Genomic DNA, 21,569 nt, shown 5'->3' with positions numbered 1-21,569 from the left:
CACAGTCAAATCATCTAAACACAAGTGGTGTGTGCATGTGTGCTTACATGTTTTGAGCATGTTGCTGATGGTTTTCTTTTTTAAGTTTGCCCCACTTGCAGCAAAACCTGCAATGAACCTGTGTATGATGAGGCCCTCAGATGATGAGCTGTGAAATCACTGTGGCCTTTGCAATTGTCTGCATGTGCTTTCAGCAATTGCCTTTGTGTGGCTGTAATATTTTATAGGTGGCAATGATGGCTCTGATAGAGATGCAATAACAACTTCTGCTTCTCTAAATCTCAACCCCCTCCTGCCCACTGTCGTTAATTGGATGATGTACTCTGCTCTAAGATGTCTGCATATGGCACATTTTTTACCTGATTCAGCAAGAAAACATTGTAATGCTGCAGCTTGAGTTGTTTTTATTATTAGTATCAAATTGCATGTTTTTATGTTTTTTTTATTTACAATTCTTACTGTTAAATGTTTGTTTTATGTAAAGCACATTTGGTTGCCATTGTGTATGAAATGAGCTATATAAATAAAGCTGCCTTGCCTTGCCTTACCTTGCCTTGCCTTGCCTATAAGGTGAGGCATATATTCTATATGAGGCAGCTTAATATACATACCAACAGTCAGCTGCCATGAGATCAGATGCATGTAAATGAAGCAGACACTGATGCTGATATTTAGCAGGTGTTTTGTTCTTAGTTACAGGTTACTAGGATAATTTATTTTTTCTTTGTTTTACCAATCCTTTCGTGTGGCTAGAAAAGAAACACAAGCAGTCAGGTTTTAACAAAGCCTTGTGCTAGTCAAACTTATTTGGAAGAGAAAACAGAGATAAACACAGTAAACATCCATTAAAGTTTACAGACCTGGTTCAAATTTGACCTCACCAACATTTTAGATGTGGTTAAGATGATCGGACATCTGATGGCATGTTTATACTGTCTAATTTCCTGACTGCTTGTGTTTGTCTACCTGTTGGACTTTGTTATATGCATACAGCAAGACCTAAGAGTGATCATTTAATCTTGTTTGTTTTCAGGGATGCGATCTTGTGGCTTCCTGTGGAGGCAAATTTCTTCTTAGGGCATAAATCACAACACTCACTTTCTGACAATACATACACATCCTTAAAAAGGTAATCACTCTTCATTCTAACCACCCAGTCTTTCCTCTCATGTATCCCCCCCCCCCCCACACACACACACAGTCTGTTGTCTGGGTTGTGAGACTGCAAGTGACAGCCCCTTAATTTTCCCTTTGACCAGCATGGCTGTGAAATCTGGCGAGGAGGCATGAGGCGCTTCCAGTTCAGTTGCTTATCATCTCACTAGAAGGGATGTTGTTGTCAATTCTGGCTGTTGACCGTTCTAACATCTGGTGCTGATCATCTGGTCAGAGAGTGGCATTTGCTTGGCCAATGTAGGTTCTGGGAATAGCTGCCTATTTGCACTGAACTCACATCCCTCCCTTTAGACCTCACAGGAAGACAGACGAGAGGCAAATACAGAAAAATGAGTTTGTTGACAACTTTTTGACTTTGTGGGTAACAGAGTAGGTAGAGTGTGTAACTTGATGTTCATATCTCATGACAGAAATATCACTCTCATCTCTCATCACATCTCAGTATGAAGCTGTAAAAACAGGTATTTTGTGTATATAAGATCTTATGTCTAACTGTTCTGTTATATATTTCAGGAATGATTTCTACATTAATTACAGAGTTGGAATCCTGATGAAATACACTTAAACCCATCTGACATTGACCTTTAATCATTCACTTTATGTTTTTAATGGGTTGACTGCTGTGCTTGCGAGCTTGTGCTGCCATTTCTTATTTCGAGATTTGAATATAAAGCTGGAAGCACCACTGTAGGAGCTTCACTTTTGGCATTGCCATTATTGACATCTAAAAGCATTCTTAAAAAAAACAAAAAAAACAAAAAAAAAACAAATTTCAAAATGTCAAAAGCACATTCGAAGACTAATGTGGAAAAACGAATACAGTCACCTTTTGCCACACAAAGAGATTACTCCAATTCAAAACCATGAGATATTCACACCAGATTAAATGAAGATGAATCAGTATTTCCCAGTGATAGGAAACCTGCCACCTTGCATTATCATCCTTGCAGGCATGTGCTTGCCTGTCCAATTTGTTTGACCTTAGCTCTCCCACTTGTGGATGGCGGAAGGAATAAGAATTTGTATGGCTACATCTTGCACATTACAGCCCCATTGAGTCCTTTGCTGTGTGGCTGCATCTCATGAGGAAATGGCTTTGACACTTTTGGCCTTTGCTTGATAAATTAGGTCCCTGGGTAGCCATCCAACATTACACTGGACATTTATTATGAGCTTACCACAGGCCTTATGGCAGGGAAAGTGCAATATCACCACACATAAGAAACAATGAGAGCCACAAACCTTCTGCCAGTGTTTGAAAGTAGCCTTAGACCTGTGAATAAAACCCAATAATACTTATATCCACATCACTTTACACACTCCAAAATCTAAAAAGCTTGTGAATAAGAAAGAATGAGTTCAGATGCAGCGGGTAGCAATCAGCCAGCACACCTCCTAATTGGAGAAAGGTTGGACTCAGGGGAGAAAATAGATTGGTGGAGAGTTTTACAGGGGGTGTAATGATTTCCGGTGGGCAGCAGGGGAGCCAGGAGAAAGCCTGATCAGAGAGGGGTCGAAAGAGGAGGTAGGAGGGATGAGACAACGAGGAAGGCAGCTATATCTTGAGGCTCATTGTGTTGTCTTTATTGTTTAAACTTTAAACTGTTCAAGAAACTTTCAATATTCAAAACTGTGTTCTGCGTTGTGATACATTTTGTACCTTTGGAACACTATAAGTCCAAAGTGAGAGCTCCCCACACACTATAAGGATAATATATTTTCATGTCTGTCTTGATACAACAATCGAATGGCAATATATATGTTGAAAGTTACTGGTAGCTGTAATTATTCTTCATGTCCATAATGGCTGCATAATCTGAAAGTTAAGCTTGAAAAAAAGTTTAAAACATTTTTCCACTGATTCTCTATTACACACACAATCAATCAAACTTTTGAACTTGGTACACAAATTCTCCATGAGAGTGTGCATGATACCAATAGCCACAACTTGTGTCCATTATTAAAATATTACCATACTGTTTATTAACAGCTGTATCTCCTGTAATACTCTATGGCAACCAAATTCAGCAAAGTTGTACTGATGAGGATATACAAGTCTATAACATTTGGTACAATTTCACCTGTTGGTGGCACTAACCATGTCTGCCAGTGGACAGTTAGAGTATGTTGTTTTATTGTTTGTTTTTAAGCCTCAGGACTATTCTTTGTAATTGTTTATGACTTATTAACCAGTCTTGATATTTTGAAGTTGTTGCACAAATTATTTTCATGAAGTTTACTTTTTTTAATTTACTTTGTGTCTGCAAATGTGTCCAAAGACTTAATTTTATTTAGATAATGTCCCACTGTTGTGTAGAAACCCCTTTGTAACTAATGGATTTATTTTCTTTGATGTCTAAGTTCTAGTGGCTTTAGTATTGTTTTATGTGTATATACACATCAGCAATATCCCTAACTTTAGGGTTGCATCTCTCAATGCATGCAATATTGAAGATTGTATGTGCTGTATAAATTAAGTGGTTTTATTATCTTAATAATTCATACAGATTTTTTTCCACACCCTCTCTTAACATACTTCTTAGTTTTTCCAGAGTTTTATAGGGGATGAACTCAGAGAGGGTGAGCCCTCTCGCCTACCCACACAATCTGTCTCTTAGCCACACTTACTCACTCACGCATGCATTCTAGTGATTGTCATTGACTTTCTCATTCGTTACAAACCCTGATAAATACAGGGCAGAGACAAGGCAGGATGATCAAAGCAGATCAGAATCATAACTGGGAAGTCAAACGATTGGCGAGTGCTGTAGAGTCTTGCATCAGTGGTCAAGAACAATCTGGCTGTGAGTGAGCAGGACAGGCTTAAATAGTGGCTTGAGTGCTGATGGGGAACATCTGAATGCCCAGGTGAACAGAGTTGGCTGATGAGATGGGTGGGGCTGATTGGCAGAGTGGAGCAGAGGTGGGTTAAATGGAAAATGATGAGAACAGAAGGAAAGGAGAGCAGACCGTGACACTTGTATTAGAGGAAGATATTCCTATTAAAAAAAAATGTAATAATGTTTTATGCCTTTAATTGTGTACAATGTTCAGACAAATTAAATTACTGAAATGTTTACTGACTGTGCTCCATGCTTTGCTTTTTCGATTGCTTTGTAATGTTAAAGTGAGACATGGTTTGAAAGAAACACCTATCATTTGTTTTAATATTTTAAGTCACATTTCAAAAGTAATACTTGATAGTTATCCCCTTGTTTATTCATAACTGAGGGCAAGTGCTTCTTTAATGTGGTCTTTTAGTGCTGCTCTTCAAATACCAGTGCAATTCTGCACTCTTTCTGTCAGACTTACTATTGTGCAACAACCCAACTCCTCCTTATCACCACCACGACATCCATGTTGTCTATCTAAGAGCAGCAGTTTCCTCTGTCAGTTGAGCCTGAGAGCAGAGTCGCATCAGCATGCTCCACTGGGCCCTGTGAAAGGATGCCAGGTTCGTGTGAAAGGCAGCCTCAGGGACTGTGTGTGCATCATCTCAGTGTGTGTTTTTCCGTTGTTGTTTGTCCTTTTCCATTTTTATGTTATTTCCTTCCTTTTTTCTACATTCCCTTTGTTGTGTTACAACAACGACAACAACAACAAAACATATATATAGGGAGCACAGGAGTTGCCTGGGGATGGCTGCACTAGATGAGTTGTCTATTTAACACATGTAGTGATACTTTAGGTTTTATGGCGTGACGCCATTGAGTAATCAGACTACACCCACAGTAATCAGATTACATGGTAGAGTTAACTCAGTGGCCACTTATCTGCAAGCCCACCTCATCCAGCAGGTCAGTGAAAGCCATTTAAGTGTTTGAATGTTTGGGTCAAAGGTCTCTTTAAACCACTGTGGAGATGCTGCTCAATGCAAAACTCTGAAAAAACTGTTCCAAGCCTTCTCCAAACTATTCTCCAAAACTATCCCAACCTTCTGCATTACCGACTATTTCAAACCTCAATCATCACTCAAGTCATACAGCAGTGTTTTTACAGTGAATTCCAAAAAATTGAAATACTTGCATGGAATCTGGTGAGAGTTCTTAAAGGATTAGTGAAGCTGCAGCTAAAAAACAGAATCAAAAGAAGATTTTCTTTCTAAATCATCAAAAACATACATAAAGTCTGCAGGCTGAGGGACGACTAGACAGAAGTTTGACTGTGGTTGACTGTGGGTGTAATCTGATCACCTTTTGTACCTTTTGGAGGAGCAATTGAAGTCCAAATGAGGGCTTTCACAGCAGTGTTCAGATCTCAGTATGTGACATAGAGGAGGACAGATATTTCTAGAATAGAAAAAAAAATTAAACTCCCACAGTTTTAACTCTCCAAGCACATATCATTCCTCAATGTTGCCACAAACCCCTTGCAACACAAACTGCAGGTGGTGCCTCCTGTTTCTTAAACGTATAGATTCTCTCTTCCCTCGAACACTTTGTACAGATATTCTCAGCTAATGCTTCTGCCACTAATGATGTGCACATCTCAGGGCTACAAGCTTTAGTTTTAAGCAAATCAATTTTCCATTAACCAAATGGAAACTTTTTCTTAACATGTCAGGGCTAGTCTGCTGGCTCAGTGGTCTAAGCATTGTTCTCACGGTCAGCTTCCTTATGAGATTAGTGGTTGTGGTTCAGACCCCCCCTCTCCTGTCAAGACTGCTTTCAAGGAAATGCAGACACAGAGACACACAGCTGATTCCAATCAATCAATTGAGATCTTACTCTCCCTTTTAATTGTAATTACATTCAAACCTGCAGTCACTTTAGGGTTCATTCACAATTTAAAACTGCTTCACACACAAACACCACACTGCAGTTAAAAGTGACCTGAATCTGATTTGTTTACTCAAATGTGACCCATATCTAATTTGTTTCTGACAATGTGAACAGCACAAGTTGCATTGAATCTGACATTTCCAAATACGATTCAGGCCACTTTCAAATGTGGTACTGAATTAAATACATATCGGATTTTTTTCAATGCGACCGCAATCTGAACAGTCAGGTCGCATTTAATGCGACTTTGACATTATTCTGGAGCAACACACAGCTAATAATTTTCAGTTTTGGGTAACCTTACCTTTTTTTCAAAAAAAAAATCTCTGGTAGTTCACCACTTACCTTTGTACCATTTCAAGCTATTTGATGGACTTGAACTGCTTGAATTTCAATAAAAACTGGAAACATTGGGGTGTTCTAAAACTTTTGACTGGTAGTGTAAGTATTGACAAATTTGTAACTTGTGTTACAACATTCAATGAAATAATTCAACATTTTGGGGGTTATGCTTATGACAGTTTCTCCTTGAGAGTTAGATGAAAGGACTGATACCACTTTCTCATCTGTGCTTTAGTATGAAGCTAGAGTCAGGAGGGGATTAGCCTATTTTAGCATAAAGACAGAAGTTAACCTGTTTCTCTCCAAAAAACAAGACACCTACCGATGCTCTGTAATTGGTGGGTATTTATGCTAAGCTATATGCTAATCACCTGCGAGGGCAATCAATTTTCTCATCAAGCTTATTTTCACAACATTTGACAAATTTAGTTCCTTTTGGTCAATGGAAAAATTTAGTATCAGACCTTCATTCTCTGATGTTCTTGCCCTGCTCATTTAGCCCTTCTTTATCCCCTCTCCCTCTTAACTGTTCCTCCTTCTCTTCTGTGTCCCCGTCACTTCTTTTGTCATGCCCATTAGTCCTAGGCATACAATCAATACCCAGGGCCCACAGCTCTGCCCCCATAAAGGAGATGGAAGAAATGAGGAAGGGCGGTAGAAAATGAAAGTGTAAGACAAGCAAACAACTTGTGTTGGTGTGTGTCTCCCAGTGTGCTGTTGTTTATGAAGCTCTCTTTTTCTCTGAACTGCCTATCACTATCCCTGTTATTGATTACATTTAAACTTTATGGTGCTAAATGCCTCACTTTAAATTGTCAGTTGTGAATGACTGGTTCAATTCATTTACCACCTGAAACACTGCTTTCCCATTTGTCCATTTTTTATTGGTTTAGCACGTCCTCTCCAAATCAGAGCAAACTAACCAGTGGGACAAGTCAACAGTGCAGCATTTGTAGATTTATAGTTGTTTATCCTGTTTCATGTCATCACAAGTTTTGAGAGGGATGGGAGCTGCTGTCTAAGGTGTAAATTAGACTGTGGATCAGGGAAACCCGCAGACACTGAGACTGTAGACCTGATGAATGGATAATGGTGCCTCTGTTCCAAAGAGCCCTTGGCATATGGCAAATAAACCAGCATGCACTCATGGAGGGGCAGCAGACAGACAGGTGCGCACACACAAACACACACATATGCAATTTCTGTTCTGGGCCAAGAAGCTGCAGACAGGAGCAACTCAAAGTGAATACAAACTATGGAGCTGTGGTGACAATCTTTGGACTGGTATATATTATCTTAAATAAACAATTTGAAGCCTTAACATACAGCTTTCATTAAAAGATGTCACTGCAGAGGGAAATTAAATATTTTATTCATGTCTTTTTGGATTCAAGTCTGTTCAGTGTCCAATTTGGTTGACATCACTCAAGGGAATTAGTTACCTTGAGAGGTGGCTGGATGAGAGAGAGCTCCATTGCCCTGGAGAGCTCAACGTACAGTAAGCTCAACACAATAAAAAAACAAGACAGACTGTAGGTTGAGAACAGGAAATGCCTATATGTACTGTCTGCCTGTACAAAGGTGTTTTGAGAAGGCACTTGAAGGTTGAAACTGACATGGTGAGCACTCCTCGTTAAGACTCTCCAGAGTCGTGGGACCTTGACAGTGAAGGCTCTGTCACTTTTAGTTACCAACCTTGATCTTGGAACAGCCAAGAGATCCTTGCCAGTGGACCAGTGAGGAGCCCAGGAAAGTATTTTGGAGCAAAATCCTGTTTGGCCTAATTAGAAACATTTTAAAAACACTTTAAGGCCAAGAATAGGTGTGATGTAGTCACCACATCTCCTTGAATAAGTTAAAATCCTTGCTGCTGTATTTTGGACCAGCTGCAGACAGGAAAGAGAACTCCAAGAGCACATGGAATTACAACAGTCCAACCGTGAAGAGATAAAAGTGAGGATGGCTTTCTTCAGGCCAGCAAAGGATAAAAAGACCTTATTTCAATGATATTTGTTAACCACTTAACACACGCCTCTGTTTTTTATGCTGTTAGCCTAAATGACATGCCCAAGTTGTGAGCAGCACAGATCCCACATAGTTTGAGACTCAGAGATGTGTCTGGTATCATTGGAAAGGAAACACTCTCAGGATTCTTGTAAAAGTCTGTGTGATTCTGTGACTTACTGACAAAGAGTGGCAGAGGTTACAATGATGGGGTTGTTTACTCGCCCATAGGTTTGCCTTTACAATGACATGTGTACAGACATTCAGGGACCTCTCAGCAGGATATAGACACACTGAGGCCACAGCCACATGTCTTGGCTTCATGCAGTCCAAATTTGGAGTCAAAAGACCAAAAGATGAATTTTTCTGAATTATTTTTCAACAGGTATGTCCATGCGTTTTCCTCAGGTCCTTTTTGGAGACTCCAAATGGACACTTGGTTACCAAAGCTGTATAACCACAATCAAACACCTATAACTTCACATCCCCTTTGCCTACAATCAAAATCTTGGTCTCTAATGAAAGCTGACACCATATTATTATTATTATTATTATTACATATAACCATATTTTTTTGTTTGGCCATATCTATCTATCTATCTATCTATCTATCTATCTGTTTATTTTGGTATAAGTCATATGTCAAGTCGAAGAAGAACCAACCGTGTACCAAAATGCCGAGAGCGTAATGATATATGGTTCAACTCTTTTACGCACAGGGCGCACGCTGGTTACGCTTGGAGTTTGTTTATGGACAGCCAAACTTGATAGCTTAGTGTCATACACCGTTGGAAACCTCTGACTATTGGCTAAAAGGTTATCAACTTCATTTCACAGAATATTTCCATAGGCTAGAACAGCAGTCAATCAAAGCCATGTCGTCATTGTCGTCGGTCACATGTCCTCATTGGCTTTAGAGACATGATGTCAGCTGTGTCCCAATTCCGAGGCTGCATCCTTCGAAGTACGCGGCCTTTGCGGCCTTCGAAGGATGCAACCTTCTGAGGAACCTCCGAAGGCTGCATCAACCGTTGTTAAATGAGACGGTCTAGCCTTCGAGGCATTTCCTGGTTGCGTCACCAGCTGTTCCCTCCCATAAGACGAGAAAGACGCCTCGACCGAAAGACGGTGAAAAAGCTGACAAAATTATAAGAGAGAAGAAAGGAGAAGAATAAAGGAAAGGAGAAGAAAGAAGGAAAACACACAAGAAAGAAAGAAAGAAAGAAAGAAAGAAGAAGAAAGAAGAAAAACACACAAGAGAATGAATAATAAAATAATAATAATCTGTAAATAGTTATTCCTGATGTAATTTTTGTAAATAGTTAAATGTTTCATTACTTGATAATAAAAGAAAATATTTAATCCCTTGTTCTTCCTGAACAGTAGCACTTTATGCCGTTTGTTAACCCTGTTATAAATTGTACTTAAGTTGTAAATACTAAATGGAATAGACAACGTGTAACAATTGACAATATTTTTTATTTTATAACATTAACATAAAATCACCACGTCACAGACAAAAGGGTTCTAATATAGCAAAAAATTATCATAATAATGAAGTATAACATATAATAGTGACTGTGTATATATATGTATATATATAAATATAAGTAAATATATATATATAAATTAATTATATTAATTATATTATAATTATATCATATTTTATTACTTGACTATATATATATATATATATATATGTATAAATATATATACACAGTCAAGTAATAAAATATAATTAATTAGTAAAAGTATAAAAGTATAAGTAGTAATAAGTACAAATAATTAAATAAAACAAACCAATGCTTAATGAAAAGTCATCACCTGTTGGTGTCGCCATTGTTGTGTTTTCGCGGCACTGAACAGCGCCGCGCAAAGGATCTTGGGATCTGGGAGCATCTGGGAGGCCGCGAAGGATAGTAGCGGTGCATCCTCGAAAAAGAGGGAAAAGAAGGCCGCATTTCAAGGCTGCATTTGAAGGAGTCTTCGAATTGGGACAGCCTTCGCGCGGCGTTGTGACGTAATCGGCCTCTAAATGCGTACTTCGAGGATGCAGCCTCGCAATTGGGACCAGATTGGGACATCTGGGTTATTTGTGTTATTACATTACGTGTTGGACTAAATACATGGACATATTGAGGAAAGTATTCCGGTTTTATGGAAACGGATTTCATATTTCACAAGAATGGATACTTGGCGAGCTGTACAGAAAGTCCTGAGTCATAAGATGAACGTTGTGGATAAAGGGAAGACTTTGAAGGTATGTAGGCATTATAGCTTTTCTTACTTAGCTCAGGGGCTAGCCGAGCTAATCGCTAATACTATTACGGCTGTGAGCAACCATACAAGTCGTGAGTGGTCTTGAATGAATCAGGACAATCTAAGCTTTCCAACGATGTACGGCATGAATATATATGTTTAAGGGTTGGTGTTTAAAACATTCAGAAGAACTTGTGGCTACCTCCTAGCATCCGTCCCGTCCCTTAGACGGAACAGCGTGCATAAGTGAAGAAAACTGGATTGTACCAGATTGTACTCTTCTTGACTTGGGCATCAAAGCACAGGTGAGAGTCAGAAAGTACACGCTTTTAGCAACAGGTCTAACACATGTATTGTATATTATTGTGGATTGACTGGATGGTTTGGTGAGTCAAACAGAAAAATCTCAGATTTGCTGTCAATGGCCTAAAAAAGCTGCCTTATTCAGGGCCATTTTTGACAATTAAAAGAAGCATTGAACTTTTGCTAGGGATATCAACACAGTCAACACCATCATTGTAAAATCGGAAGCTTAGAATGAGACATTGATTACTGCTAAAATATTTGCTAATATTTCTCCTGCATAGGAAATGTGAAAGTCTCAGACATCATGGTACATTTCTCTCTTCTATCTTAAGAGGAAAGATGGAGCAAAGTCCTCTACCACTAAACTGTAAGGGAGGGTGAGAGAGGAAAGGGTAAGTGAGAGAGTGGGTGTTGGACAGATTTGAGATTATACTGTTTTTACCTCCTCTACACTTGATATCTATCCCCTTAATAAATCTCCATCGAGCTGTAACGATGACTCAGCCAGCGGCGTGTATCTTAGATAACAGAACCATAGCTGGAGAGACAACACCCGGCAGTGCGTGGCTTTTAAAAACAGTCCTGTTATTACATCAAACTGAGACTTTAATCTTTAACAGGCACATTCATCATTTTGGCGTAAATCTTACACATGTCGCAATAAAGGTCTTCACTTAATTGAAATTAGATAGATTATTATTTTCTTTAAGCAATCATTAATCACAGACCCTCCTCTCATGCCATGGCATACTCGATTTGGTTGAACAATGATTAGGTCTCTTCAATAATCCAACAAATAGGGCCGTAATAAGTAATATCACTTCTGCTAGTGATTGATGATGTTTATATCCCAGAGCGATGACAGCAACAGATGCTGTCATTAAGCAGATATTGTCACACACAAAACATACACACAAACAATTACAAATACACCAGCACACAGATATGCTAAAATTAAAAACCATTAGCATTGACATTTTTCCAAATATCTGACAGATACTCAGCTTATAATATGATATGAAACAAATCATCACTAGTTTATTAAACCTGAAACATTTATGTGTATGTGCATAACAATATTAGGATCTTCATAAAGCATCTGGGGTCACTTAATGAAATCACTGTATGTACTTAGTTTGTCTAACAATATCTTGAGAGAGGCACATGGGAGGGATCAACAGAGAAGACATTCAGGGAGATGTTAAAGGAGTACTGGCTTATTAATTGTCATAATTACTCAGTGCTTGGAGTTGGTAATGCTCACAGTTTGATATATTGTTATGTCACTAAGGCATCTGTATTAGAACAGGATATCGTGCTGGGAAATGGCTCTGGAGTGACAAAAATACTTTTTTGCTTCTTGATCTAAATGATTAATGTGATAAATAGCAGCCATGTTAAACATCTAAAGGGTGCAAGATTTCAGTATACAAAGATACAAAGATGGTGTGCTAATCACACTTTTAGACAAATTTTCTTTTTTCCACTATGAACCAAGTAAATTATTCTCACTGTCATAGTACCATCAATAATGTGATTATATTTTGCACATGAGTACCCGCTGAATATTCAAATACTTGAGAGGTTTTACAGTGATTGATAGTCCTTCTTAGCTCGTTGTATGGCTCATGTAACAACATGGTTTACTGATATGACTAAAAAGCAGACACTATATCAGCGCATCCTGTCTGTTATTTTTATATATATATGAAAAAGCATTTCATGATTCAGTCATCTGTAGCTGTGCTGAGGAGATAATATTGTGGCTTTGAAGGTTTTACACAAATAGGTATTGCTTTTTCCCCTGATACTGTGGTAAGGTTTTCACTGTTGTGTAGTGGGACGTGTTTGACTCCGAGCTGCCAGTGATGCCATTGGCAGAGCAGGGTAAACAAGGGCTGCACTCTAATACCTTGGCATTAGTTTTTGAAACGGGGACTGAAGGATTTGAAAGCCCACTAAGCTAATTTCTGGGGCGATAACAAGTTATTGGCCTGACTGATTTCAAATGCTGTGTGACTAATCGAAGTGGGCTTTTCCAAAACTCATTCAGTCCATATTTGGTCCCCTTTCATCACCAGCCAACTGAGTCTTATTCCAGCAGTTTAAAAATAAAGAGAGAATATAGATGCTGGTGGGAATTTCGTTAGTCAAAAATTGGAAAAACCCTTCTTCAGTCAATTTGTATTTCATATATCTGAATATGTGTAAAGGTGTCAGTATGCTTCAAACAACGAGGTCATCAAGCAGTTATTTCTAATGTTGGAATAAGGCGGCTGTGTAGTACAATTTTGTAACATTTGGAAATGTAACTTTCGTTGTATGATTGGCCAGGTATTCATAGTAGATGCTTGAACATCTGTTCATGAATGTTAATTGCAACATTTTATCACCTAAAAAAGTCTTGTTCAGTGTTTGGTTGAACTAAAAGACCCTCAAAGTACGTTTTAATTTAACGGTTTTAAGCCAAATATGGTAATCAGTCAAAATGCCAAACCTGGATGTATAATAAGAGCCTTGGAACCAATTTTTCCCAGTGGCCACTCACAATATTACAGCAAAAAATCTCCATGCAGCCCAAAAGGCATTTTCCTCATAGACCACTATTGTAAAAGAGACGTCTGTATAACTATTGACAGAACACCTCAAACTTCAAACTAATTAAATTATGACTCTTTCTATTATGAATGTTTAATACATGAAGGTTTTATGGCTATTTGTAAAACTTTCCTCAAGCTGAGAAAAGCAATTTAGAAATCTAACGTCATCACAATGTAAAATCTATGGGCTGAGAAGGAACTTGTGACAGAGCCAGTAGGGGAAACACTACTTCGCATATTCAATGGGCCACATAATGCAGAACCAAACCCCAAAGCTAAAAACATTTTTTGGTGTATGCACCAGCTGAGCAGTCCTTATAGGATTGAATGGGTACCATTTTTGGTCCACTATCCAGCCCTTATAATACATCCATGGTGACATCATGGTGGCTACGTTCATTATTTACAGTCTGAGTAAAACCAACAGTTGCGGAAGCACAAATTACTTCCTATTGCATATTTAGATCGGTCATGCGGGAGTAGACCTGCTGCTCCTCCGCGTTGAGAGGAACCAGATGAAGTGGCTCGGCATCTAGTTAGGATGCCTCCCGGACGCCTCCCTGGTGAGGTGTTCAGGGCACGTCCCACCGGTAGGAGACCCTAGGGGAGATCCAGGACACGCTGGAGAGTCTATGTCTCTCGGCTGGCCTGGGAACGCCTCGGGATCCCCCGGGAAGAGCTGGATGAAGTGGCTGGGGAGAGGGAAGTCTGGGCTTCCCTGCTTAGGCTGCTGCCCCCGCAATCCAACCCCAGAAGATGGATGGATGAATGCATATTTAGATTTTTTAGTATTATGCAATTGTTATAAACTAGATGTAAACAATTATAGTACAAACTGACATAAAGCTACTGAGGTTTACAAGAACAACTCGAATGTTTCCTTCATATTTTCTCTCATACCATACAACATAGGCTATATGATGGATATATCAACAGATAATGATGAGCATTTCCTGAGTAGGATTTTAAGTAGTCGTGAATGTCTGAATCTACCAATTTTGCTGTCTTGCTCTCTCCACGTGCTTTAGTACATAAACAATCTGGTAGGGCACCATTACGATGAGTTAGTGTGAAAGTTTTGAGATTGAATTAAGTCTCATTAGTTTATAAAGCACTTTTAACTTCTTAGGTTCACCCATAGTGCTTTACAGCGATCAAACACGTCACAATTTATGACAAGAGTATCAAAGTTTGTGTGTCAGTGTATTCGTGAGTGTATACACTATGTGCATGTGTGTGTGCATCATATTAGCTTGAGCAGGGTTTTGAAGCCAGACTTGATGACAAATGAGTAAATGTCTTATTATCTGACATTGGTAGGGAGACATACAAAGAAGGTTCATCATTGCATCATTTTCTTTTACAGATGCAGAGCTCTTGTAGCCTTTGAACATAGACTCCAAATTACTTTAAGATTGAGAATCCAGTAGTTTTTTTTCACCAGGTTTCACCAAGAAGCTTTTTATCTTTTGTGTGGGTGTGAAACAGAAATAGCTGTTTATGGATAATATTACTGAAAATACTAAAAATAAGGAGACCTACAGTTGAGGTTTCAGACAGTCAAAGTTTAACTCTTGAAGTTATTGTTCTGACAGTTTTAGTGCTGGCTGATTTGGAGACACCTGTTTAGGACTTGGTATCAATCAAAAATGTTCAACACTGGCACTGATACCTTGACTTTAATATGGTTCCTGAATTTTATACAAATCTATTTGAACAAAAAAGAAAAATGACATCTTTTTATTTTTTGTATATATATATATATTTAATTTTTCAGCTCAGTGTTGGGTGTATCGGTACAGCTAGTTAACATTAGTAAAAATGGTTTCATCATTAAGTGTGGGCAACAGCAGCAAAGGCTTCATCTATTCCAGACAGCTCTGCTCCCCTAACAAGAATTTATGATACCCTCATAGTATTGAAGCAATTCAGTTGGTGTCATAAACGTATTGAGCTTCGTCACCCAGCCTTACACCTGTGTGCATTTTAATGGTTTTCTAAAGCCTGTCTTAAACTGGTACTGACTTGGAAATAGGTCCTTGTTGCTGTAACAATTTTCTATTCTCCATACTGGGCGTGAAGCTTTTTACCTTGGAAACAAAATCCACAGATCTCAAAATCCACAAAATTGACTTCAGCTTTGGAAGATACCAACTTAATTTAGTGATCTGAATTCATTTTAGCACAAAACAAGGGCAATGGAGGTGATGGCATCATAATATATGTTGTCTATTTATAATTTAAACTCATTCACTTGGTGACTTGTGTAGTTCCCTTTTTAGGTATCTGAAAATGAATTAAAAATAATCTCTATGGATTGGAATGAGTGCTAGCCTTTTCTCCTTTCCACTTCCTGCCTGTGTCTTTCTGTCTCTGTCTGTCTTTCTCTCTGCAGGCTGTGAGGAGTTTCATGTACAGGCCCTTGACATGCTCAGCCAAGCATTAACACTTTACTTTACATGTCACACATACACCCACCCACCCACCAACCAACACACACACATGCATTCACACATAAAATACTGACTTCCTATCCAACTGACAAGCTGTCTGCTGCATTTCATCCCTAAAAAGACCTGTCAAATCTACCCCAACTTGCCCTCACTCTTTCATCCACACACACACACACACACACACACACACACACACACACACACACACACACACACACACACACACACACACACACACCAGTTCACTAAATGTAGCTGAGCAGACACAGCTCCATGGTTTAATGGCGGCAGGATGCTGGGTTTCAGTGAGGGAACTCTTCCCCAATCCCCAATTATCCCTGAGGATACCAAGATAAGTAGCTGTGTGTGTGTGTGTGTATGTGACCATGTGCGTGCTTATGAATGACTTTCTGCCTCTCACTCTGAGATCATTAGAGAACCACTCAGTTGTAACAGATCTGTGAGGAGAGAGAGGCAGCCGTAAAAAAAGAGAAGGATGCAAGAGGTTAAAAGAAGGATGAGCGTTTCTTAAGATTTTTTTTTCTTTTAATAAAAAAAAGTTTTGTCTGACTTATTTAGATTAATTGGCAAACAGCAGGCCAACATTTTGCTATCTAGTTGTGGGTTTAACAACAGCGTTCATCCATCATCCTGTTGTCCAGCTTTAAGTATAAAATACCCTCGGGCATTCTATAGTATCTCTCAATCTGCAGCCTTCCCCCACACAGCTGAAGCGTTATCCTGCCACTGAGTGGAGAAGTACATGTGTGTATCTTCCTGTCACTGTTCTGTGATAAGAGGCTGATAGTGGGAAAAGCCTGGGGAGATGCTACACTAATACTGCCTCTGATTAGCAGTGCCATGAGGGGGGACTTCCCTGTTGTAGTTGAATGTGAAGCAGAGGCTTTTGCTGCCAAGCATAAATGGGTTTTATAGGACTGTCTACAATCTGCTGTATAGAAAACTAAATCCTGGAAATAAGCAAGCTGTACATAGCTAGGTAGACATCTGCATACACATCATCATCATTGCATTATCTGACAAACTTGCACAAAAATACAGTAGATCCTTCATTTAATAGAAATTCCAGTTTATTAAAGGGTACACAAAGTCTGTTTTCAGGTCTCTGAAAGGAGCATTTTATGGCTCCAGGGGAAGCTGAGTAAAGTCTGATAAATTGCCTCAGGTTATGTTACTTGAGGCATGTTGCAAGTTGTATTGTTGGAAATGTAGGTACCAGGTCTTGACATGTAATAAGAATACATCAAATTAAAAGATGACATCTCTGGTTCAGCTGCATTCTTAAAAAAAAAGAAGCCCACAGTGAGTCCAATAATATAGAAGTGCAATCCTAAATTTGTGGAGTACTCTTTTAGTTGTGTCTGCTGTGCAACTCATGTGCAAACTACACTTGATTGACATTTGTGAAAATGCTGTTACATACTGTACCACGCAACTTTAAGGCAGCACAACACTGGTGATATTAACAACGCCTTAATAGATGTACTGGCAATCAGACCTGTGCTTGCTGAAACACTGTGTAAGTAAAGTTTATTTAATGTTGACCTTTCACAGAGCAAAGTCACAAACAATAAAATATAAGCAACAGGAAGACATTAAAAACACAAAAATTAAAAAAATAGACAGCAGGAGGCGAGTTTTCAATAAATGTGACTTCTGCTGCTTTTTTAAAGCCATCAACAGAGACCATAGATCGCATGTCTATAGGACAAGCATTCTACAGTGTCACAGCCACAACTTCAAAGGCAGGATCACCTTTTGTTTTTAGTCAAGAGCGAGGGACAACCAGTAAGTCCTGGTCAGAAGACCTAACAAACCTACTAGTGATATATGGATGAAGCAGGTCACAGATGACATGTACACATCTGCCTGACTGTGCACTATATGTGAAAACAAGAACCATAATGTAAATCTAAATTGTGTTCTCTCTAATAACTTAAGTGTTCATATTGATTAATCCTGGATGTCAATGCAGGCTCCTCTCATAAAGACATGTCAGCTACTTTGTCCTCTCCTTGCAGAACATCAGCAGCTTCATGATAGTACAACATGTATTGATGCCTTTGACTTTGGACCTGACTGAATATTGCTTTTGTTACAAGACTACTACAACATAATACTACTGGTAAATTAGCTTTTATACCATTGCCTGTAGTGATTTCAGCAAATAGTTTCAGAAATGAGGTACAATTTTGAGGTAGTTTTTTCCATTGTTCTTATTGGTAATAATAACACCGTACTAGAAACTCAATCAGATGATCAGACAACAAACATATTTGGAAGAGAAAATGAAGGCGGACAGTAAAATGATTACCCACACTGTCCATAAACGTCCATCACAGTTAACAGACGTCATCACAGTGTCCCCATACTTACTTTATTGTTAGCACAGTGAGCTTTTTTTGGCTCAATGAAAGATAATTACTGGCATTTTAGGTGCACCCAATGTAAATTTTACCTCCAAATAAAGTGGTTTAAATAATCTGGGTAACCTGCTATCAACCTGTCTGATCACCTGACTGTGTTTCTTGCCTCTTCGGATTTAATTGTAAAATGGTTCTCATGTTCCCAGATCTCAGCAATGATTTTGCTGAGTACAATGCCACTGAAACCAATAGGAAAGAGAACTCAAACTACTAACATAAGACTCAATTTCTAATAAACTGGAATGATTCTTTATTTGCATAGCATGGCGCAAAAAGGTGATATTCTCAATAAGGTGTGAAGTGATTCAAAATAATTACTAACCTTTAGTTACACTGCACATCAACAGATTTCATAAAGTGTTTTGTAATCAGTCTGAAAGCTGATTGTGGTAAGTCATCTTCATCTCATTTCCATCATTAGTTGATAACTGACAGGTGTGTGTGAGAGAGAGAGAGCCTGTAGGCATGTCTGTGAAAATTTGCTTTTGTTTTAATGTCTCAGTGTGGGCTTATGTAAAACATGCATTTCCGTGTGTGTGTGTGTGTGTGTGTGTGTGTGTGTGTGTGTGTGTGTGTGTGTGTGTGTGTGTGTGTGTGTGTGTGTGTGTGGAAAACAAAGCTGAAAGTGCACTGATCATTTGCATGTCCTGTATGTCCTGTATGTCTTGTTCTAGGAACACCACACATGTCCATTGCTAAGGTAAAGTTAGGTAAAAGTGGTGTTGGTCATTTCTGCTGCCTTCTCTGTACCTCTCTGAAGCCTTGTTTGCTTTGCATTCATGCTCATTCTCACTAGCTTCAGAAGGGCTGTGTGAGCCTCAGCGTGGGAGATAAAGTAATGATCATTATTGTTCCAATGATAGTGCATCCTTATGTCCTGCTGCACACAGATAATGTCCCCATGCATACAGTGTTCAATGATGCACAAGGGTAAATGTGAGACTGCAAATGCACAGACATCAATGCCCTCTTTCTTTTTCTTATTGTCACATTCTTTCTCTCATGCATGCAGAGGCAAGGCTCCTTAGGGTTCAGTTAAGACTTATTAAGGTTTATTTTTCCTGTTTCCTTGACACCAGTGACTTGGATCAGACCCAGTACAGCAGGGAACCTGTCTCAGTATAATGAGGAACCAGGGCTTGGCTTATTGTCACATCTGTTCCCACATGACATTAGCTGCTCTGTGGTTCAGGCTCATTTTATTGTGCTCGAGGGCCAAAGGGGCTTTAATGCAAATTGAGGACATACTTAACCAGACTGTGTTTGGAATGACAGGTACACTGTTTTTTATGGTTCGGACATCATGGGGCTGTCTTTGTGCATTATGCTTGGTAAAAATGACATTAGTGTCATAGTTTCACCTTGAAAGCTTGTGTACTTTCCAAGTGTTTTTGCAGAAGGAGCTATTTGAGCAACCATTAATTAGTGTCACTCTGAGTTAACGTAGGAGGTTCTCAGGCAGTCCTTGGCGTGTCTCCCAAAACAAGCACAAGCACAAGCATACACACACACACAAGCACACACACACACACACACACACACACACACACACACACACACACACACACACACACACACACACACAAAAGCTGTTGTGTTGTACCCAGGACTGTGCAGGTTTAATCGATTTCAAAGTGTTTTATTTCTGACATACTTAATGAAATAACAGCCACATCAAAATGTCTCCTTACAGTCCAAGATTTTGTTTTATTCATATCTAACACTTTTGTGTCAAAAATTCTCCCACTTCCGATATTTATTGCCAGACAATGCCCATCTTCATTTGGCAGCCAAAGATGCCCTTGAGTCCCTCTTTGTTCACTGAACTCAACATGACACAAAGCTCATCATCAGACCTTCATTGCATTATTTCTTGTGGTTGAACAGAAGCTGTACTCATGGATGAATAAATTAACTCGATAATGGAGTCCATACGAAGATATCTTTATATACAGTCTTTAGTGCCTCCTGGCATTTTTTGGGCTCTGTCCATGGTGCTGAAGTCACGTGGCCCCACTATACACACAAAGTCACTTTTTAGGGGAAGAGGTATGTACAAACAGTTTTCATTATTCTATCTGGGTGATACCATGGAGTGGTTGTTATGCTCAAATGTGACACACCTGAGAGTTGCACAACAACTAGAATGTTCCTGTTTTAAATGCTTGTGTGACCAGGCCTAAACTCTGGAATCTGAAACATTTTATCAGGTGTTTATGTCACTGGACTCTATGAAAATGCTGAGGTATGTTAATGGCTCCTTGAGATGTGGGGTCAATTATCAGTTTTATCTTGGGGTTAATGGTCAATATTTTCTTAACTTGGTGAGAATTCAAGCATTTTGCCAGCCTCACAAAATTGTAATTTGGTTGTAAGATGATGGACAAACACTTTGAATTATTACTCGTCAGTATACATCAAGAAAATAGAAAGCAGTGCCCTATAGTGACATCACTGGTAAGTGCTGTTTTGGCATGTAGTCATGGACCAGGCCACTACCACACAGAACCTGTATTCATGTATATAGGGCTTTGTTGACATTATACATATGTCAAAGGATTTGCCTCTATACCAATGTGGGCAAAATTGCTTTGTATGTTTTGCTATTGTTCCAGACTATACATCTTATTAAAATGTCTCTATGAAGGACCAAATCTGAGGAAAGTGGCAATGCAACCAAAAGTCAAGAAGTTTATACCAAGCATACATAGTCTAGACAAATATAAATCAAGATGTGCCTTTCATTAGAAGACTTTGAATTATTTAACTCCTTTCTCTCTCCTCTTGATAGCTTATCTCTGTGATGCTTTAGGTTTGGATTGGAACTGAGCTCTCTTCACTCTGAAGCTGTGATTAAGAAGAGAGTGAACGCCAGTAGTAACCTTGGAAAATAATTGGGTTATTTTTCAGTGTGTGCCAAAGAAAGTGAATTTTAATAACCTACTTCAACTCACAATTTTCCTCCATTATTTTCATACACTTCACGGATTAATCAAAATGCAACATACACTGACACACAGCCACTGATACACGCACACACACTTGTGCACACACATACATGCACACACACAGTCACATAATCAATTGAAGAAGACTATCTCTCAGTAGAAATATTAGCAAACAGGTAAATAATGAGTTTTCACAGACTACCTTAAGGACTGAAGCATTTTACATCTTTATATAGGCAAAATGTTTTTCAAA

This window comes from Scomber japonicus, chromosome 14 (genome assembly GCF_027409825.1).
Source record: "Scomber japonicus isolate fScoJap1 chromosome 14, fScoJap1.pri, whole genome shotgun sequence".
Taxonomy (NCBI): Eukaryota; Metazoa; Chordata; class Actinopteri; order Scombriformes; family Scombridae; genus Scomber; species Scomber japonicus.
Note: the sequence above shows the minus strand (reverse complement) of the source record.